A 6,278-nucleotide genomic window follows, 5' to 3' on the forward strand; every position below is an offset into this window, starting at 1 on the left:
GCCAGCATCGCTAGCACTCCACGCTCCAAGCCTGCCGCCCCAGCACGCACCTCAGCCACGCGCTCCTTCCGGCGGCTTCCAAGCGCCGAGCCAAGCGCCGCTGCCGAGCCATCTAATCTGATTCTGAACGAACTCACCGAGAATGCTGTCTGCCTGACTTCTTCCGATCGATCTCAACCGCACAGCACATATTGTATTACGACCAACTTCTGTGTAGACGATACCGATCAAGAAAATCAATCCTTCCTCTGAATCAACACGATCTGCAGCCTTCGAACAACCTAGCTCATGATACCACTTGTTAGCATAAATCCAAGGCATACCGTTGATCATCTGAGGACCAAGCAATCACACGAGCACGACACCGAGATTTGTTAACGAGGTTCACCAATATGGCTACATCCCCGGAGCTTGACTACGGGCGCTCCTTCCCGTGACACCGTCACAATACCGCACCCGGCCACCCGGGCACTGGCACACGTCGCCGGCTCCCCCTTGCGCGCCTGTGCTATTATGTTGGCATAGGTTACATCGTGTGTCCTACTAGGACACGACTCCATATCCTATGTAAACACAATACTACTCAGAGTCCAACTGTAACCTACCGTGTACACAATATTCGACACAACTCTAACAGAGCGTAGCTGGACACTGACGCCAAGACCCCAAGCGGAGGCCTTCGAACAAAACTGCCTCGCCGGACCTAGCTCCTTGAGAGAGCACCACCATCTAGGCATAGAACAGTCACACGAAGAGAGGAAGCAGCCATCCATGAACCCATCTCGGCGACCAGCAAAATGGGACCTTGCTCATGAGACGGGGCCTCCAAAAAGGGAACGCCCGACGCCGCCACCGCTCGGTCTGGAACAAGCCAGACAAAGGTTTTCACCCAGAGCCCAATGGGAATGGAGGCCACCCACAGTGACACCTCCAAGAAGGGGAACGGCGCACAAAAGCGTCTCCATAAATTGGCACCGACACCATCGGGCGAAGCTTTCGCTTGGGATATGTCCCGACCAAGAGCTGCAGACGACGACCGAAGCAGATCTGGGCAGAACCAAAGACCACACCCGACCAACGAACGCCTCCAAAGTGAGCCACCTCGCTGCCCAAACAGCCTAGGGGACACATGAGCACCCACGCGTACGACATCCGCCCGAATGGTGCCGTTGCGCCTACTGTCCGGAGCCGCCGCTCCGGCAACCATGGGGATCCACCCTCACCCACCACCCACCGGCGGTGGATCGCAAGCACGCAGCCGGCCACCCCTACTGCCGCACTAGCGCAACTTCACCTACCACGGCCACACAAAGCATGCACCTTTCCCACGTGGAGACGAACCACAACCAAGATCTGTGCTGCTGGACGCCCAAAATAGCAGCCACACGGGCCACCGACGAGAAGAGAGCCGTTCCCATGAAGACCAATGAGAACCATCAGATCCGGCGGCAGCCTGGATTCCATCCACGACCGCCGGCCCCCATGCGAGGAGCCGGACCACCAGGGCTCGAAGACCTTGTCCGCACCGCCCCGCACCCGCCTATGGCAGAGCCACCCCAGGCAAGGCCACAGACGAGGGGGAGGGAGGGGGTTCGAGATCTGGGCGGGGGTGCCGCTTCCCAGAAAGAAGACAAACTCAAGAGCAGTAGAGTGGAGGAGGAGGATGCGGGCGCGACCTGCCGCCGCCACAGGCCGGCCGGAGGCCGCCGGCGGCGATGGCGAGGGAGGGTGGCACGGAGGAGGAGGTTGTTGGGGCGGCGGTCGCCTCGTGACCTGCGGGAGCGACCCACGAGACGCGAGAGGATATATTTCAGTGACTTGATTGTATGAAACATGCATAGTTGAGTTAATATATATGAACTAAAATAAAAAAAATGAATATTATATATTGTGTTTGATTATTATGTGGTCAAAAAATATTTTGAATATAAATGGCATAATATAATGAATTTTTTTTTGCATGCATGTTGAGTAGACCTTTGACGAGGTGGCATGCGTGATGAAGTGAGATGTGTGCATGGCATCAACTAATAATGTAAAAGAATTATCATGCATGCTAGGGTGGACCATACATGAGGTGGCATGTGTGTATGTTAAGATAATAAATATAATGGGGATGAACTGAGAACGGCATTTTGGAGCTCGGCCTCCATGGAAGACATTTTTTTTGAAAATTCAAAATTCATTGCACAAGTACACAAGGATGTGATATGTATGCATTCGTTAAACGGTAGCTTCCGCGCCCTTTCTGCCTGCTTCAATTGATGTGAATGATCGTGTGTAAAATTTCAGAATGAAATTGAGATGTGATCAATGCAAAAAGAACAAATTCAAGAACTTTTGGGATGAATAGTATCATGTGTTAAAAAGGCACAGATTTCTCTTTTTTGCACAACCTTCATTTCAATGTATTTCATCCTGAAAATTTACACACATGTGTGTTATGCCTCCATATATGTGTATTGTTTTTTAGAAAATTTTGAAATGTAAAAATATGAATTTTGTTTAATTTTGAATTTTTCGAAACCCTGCCTCCATGGAGGCCGAGCTCCAAAAGTAATTTCAGGATGAACTATTTACATAGATAGCATATATTATTTCATGCCAAATTTAATTTTTTAGAATCATACTGGAGAACATAATAAAATTACATGGAATAGCCAGCTTGTTGAATACTATGATTCAAAACTTAAGTAATATAATCTTGACACTTCCATTTTTTTCAATGGGCAAGGTCTATCTATTTGCGCTCCCGACGGAGTGAAACACAAGATCAAGATGTTCAAAATGATGTGTCACATTGGCAGAGTGGACAGAGTGATATACGGGATCAATATCTTCTTGATGATGTATCACACTCGCAGAGTGGACGGAGTGGAACACATCAACAAGATCTTCTAGATGATGTATTGCTCTTGCAGAGTGGACATGGTGGATCAGAAGAGCAATATCATCATAATGATGCATTGTTGCACTTGCAGAGCGGTCGGAGTGGATCACCACCTTTACAGGAGCAAGGTCCGCAGGATGATGCATTATTGCACTTGCAGAGTGGCCTACAACAGCTTAGAGATACTCTTCCTGCAATGTACAATCTTATTGACCGAGCAGAGTGGCGGAGCCATGAACACCATGTGGCTGAGCTCCTTCCGAGACTCAAGGACGCCGTGTATAATGCGGATGACCTTCTTGATGAGTTTAGGTGGTATGAGATGAAGGCTGAATTGGAGGGCAACACAAGCAAGTCTCCTTTTAGTGACTTCATTGGTACTCTCATTCATGGCAGCTTTGACAAATTGAAGGATGTCCGAGAAAGGATGGAGCATCTTTCTCGCCAGTTGAAGAGGATGGGGTTGCATAAAGTTATGCAACGATTTGACAAATCAGTTAGGCCGGAGACTACCGCTATGCCAGATGAAGCAAAAATATTTGGTCGTGCTGAGGAGCTAAAGCAAGTGATGGAATTTCTCAATGTCCCGACAAATGCAAAACGCAAGAGAGCAAAAAGTTTAGCCAATGCATCAACAAGCTCATCAGCAAACAACCAAGTTAGTAAGGAATCAAGAATAACATATCTTCCTGTTTTGCCAATAGTTGGAATTGGTGGTGTTGGAAAGACTACTTTGGCCCAACATATCTGCAGTGATCAACAAGTGAAGTCTCACTTTGGCCTGGTAATTTGGATTTGTGTCTCGGATGACTTCAACGTGAAAAGATTAATCAAAGAGGTTATACAATCATGTCCTAGAAAAGAGGCAACATATGATAGTGGAAAAGATGCACCGGCTGATAATCTCAATTCTCTTCAGCTTGCTCTTTCTAAGCATGTAAACAATCAAAGGGTCTTGATTGTCCTTGATGATATATGGGATGATTCTTTGAAGGAAAATAGGCAGTGCTGGAATAGATTTTGTGCACCTCTAAAAAGCGCCCAAGAGGGAAGCATGATGTTGGTCACCACTCGATGTCCAAATGTTGCTCAGGGAGTGGGCACAGTGAAGCCTATTATATTAGTAGGGTTGAAAGATGATGTCTTCTGGAATTTCTTCAAATTATGTGTTTTTGGGTCTGAAAGTTCTAGCAATAATCCAAAGTTAGAACTCATTGGTAGAAGCATACTTCCTAAATTGAAGGGTTCTCCATTAGCCGCCAAAACTCTTGGACGCATGTTAAGAATGGACCTTCAAGAAACACATTGGGAGAGTATACTTCATAGTGAATTGTGGGACTGATATTTTACCTGCCCTTCGATTGAGCTACATGTATTTACCATTCAATTTACAGCGTTGCTTCTCATTTTGTGCTGTATACCCTAAAGACTACAAGTTCCAAAAAGAAGCCTTGTCTGAAATATGGGTGGCAGAAGGCTTTGTTGAACCTCAAGGTGATGACTCTTTTCAAAAAGCTGGTTGGCAGCACTTTGAAGATCTTGTAACTCGGTCATTCTTCCAAAAAGTTAATGGTGGATATGTAATCCATGACTTGCTGCATGACATGGCACAAAAAGTTTCAGAGCATGACTGCTTCATCTTAAGAAATAAGAATGACTATGAGAAAGTTCCTGAAAATGTTCGTCATGTATACATATTTTGTAACAGGAATGTTGGCAATTCTGATTTGTTGAGCCTATGCAAGCACAAAACACTGCGTACCCTAATTTGCGAGAAGCAGTTAGGGAGTACAACAAGCACTGTGATGGACAAGTGGTGTACTAATCTGCCGCGTATCCGTGTGATTTCTCTTACCACTACAAATGGGTTACCATATAGTATTGGCAACTTGAAGCATCTTCGGTACCTCAAAATCTCCGAACATTGTCCTTTGAGCATTCCTTCAACTTTTTGTTGGCTCTATAATTTGCAGGTTTTAGATGTCACAAACTGCAGTCTAGAAAGCTTACCATATGGCTTCAGTAACTTGAGCACTCTACGGAGATTCGTATCACAAGGATTCTCATATTCCGCTGATTGCACATATCTGAATGCAGCCAATATGCAGCTACAAGGAACAAAACTAATCAAGAATCTGAACCAAATTCGTGGCTGTCTGCAAATAAGAGAGGTTCGGATGCTGAGTAAGGATTATGCAGCTGAATTAGAATTGAAGAATAAGAAATATCTTCGAGAGCTGAAATTGAACTGGTCATTTGGGTCCACTGCAGTATTATCTCCAAATGAGCAGCACAATGGGACAGAAGTGCTTCAGGTTCTGCAACCTTCTATAGGTCTCAGGTGTCTATCCCTCATGCAATATCCAGGTGTCTCTCTCCCAAGCTGGTTTGAGCCGCAGAACTTGCCAAGCTTAGCATCACTTTCTATTGACAGCTGTTATGCTCTCAACAGCATATCATTCTCCAGCAGTAGTGGTAACGTTGGCACTTTCCTTCCCCTGACGGAACTACACATTTTTTGGTGCCATAGTTTATCAAGCCTACATTTTCTGCGTCCAGATTATGTACCAGCCATCAAGAGTATAAGTATTGATAGTTGTGAGGGCTTAGTATCAGTACCAACCGAAAGGTTAGAAGGTTTTCTTTACCTGAAACATCTGTTTGTTTCTGGATGCCCAAAACTCCAATGGGAAAGTGAATTGTTATTACCGTCGTCTCTCCAAACTCTCAAGTTGAAGGAATGTGGAGATTTCTCTGCATCTGTCCCAAAATGCCTAGAAAACCTGACATCCCTAGTGTCGTTGCACTTGGCGGGGTGCCCAAGTCCCAGCTGGCAAAGGGGGGTGGTATTACCCTCGTGCCTCCAAACTCTCTACTTGGTGAGATGTGGTGATTACTCTGCATGTGTCCCTGGATGGCTAGACAATCTCACATCCCTCGTCTCACTGACGATGAGTGGATGCCAAGATATAACATCCATTCCGGGGCACACTTGGCTCAGTAATCTGGCGTTACTTGCGGAATTGGTAATTAGTGATTGTCCAAGCCTAGTTTCAATCGGTGGAGCAAAGGCAGTTGCAAAAATAAAGAAAGTTGAGATATACAAGTGTCCAAACTTAAAGGAAGCAAATCAGATCATGCGGAGAGGCCGACGGTACATGTGCTAACTCTAGCTTTCCTTCCAGTTTTTGCTCCGTTTTTCTTTTCGTTCTGGAATTTCTGAAAAAAATTGAAACTCTCCAGGTCATCAAGGCGGAATAACTGACAGGCGAGCTAGCTGGAGCACGTAGATGCAGGACTTGGAATTTGGAAAATCAGGGGACAGCCAGACATGATGCATGGCTTCGTCTCTTATCTATCTCTCCATGGCTACCTCTACCATCTGCAT

General features: G+C 46.0%; 1 pseudogene; it reads left to right on the forward strand.

The window, feature by feature from the left end:
• The window catches only part of LOC123138675 (uncharacterized), a 47,848-nt pseudogene extending 42,065 nt beyond the window's left edge, over positions 1–5,783 (forward strand).
• The last annotated feature ends 495 nt before the right edge of the window (positions 5,784–6,278 follow it).

This window comes from Triticum aestivum, chromosome 6B, assembly GCF_018294505.1.
Source record: "Triticum aestivum cultivar Chinese Spring chromosome 6B, IWGSC CS RefSeq v2.1, whole genome shotgun sequence".
Lineage (NCBI taxonomy): Eukaryota > Viridiplantae > Streptophyta > Magnoliopsida > Poales > Poaceae > Triticum > Triticum aestivum.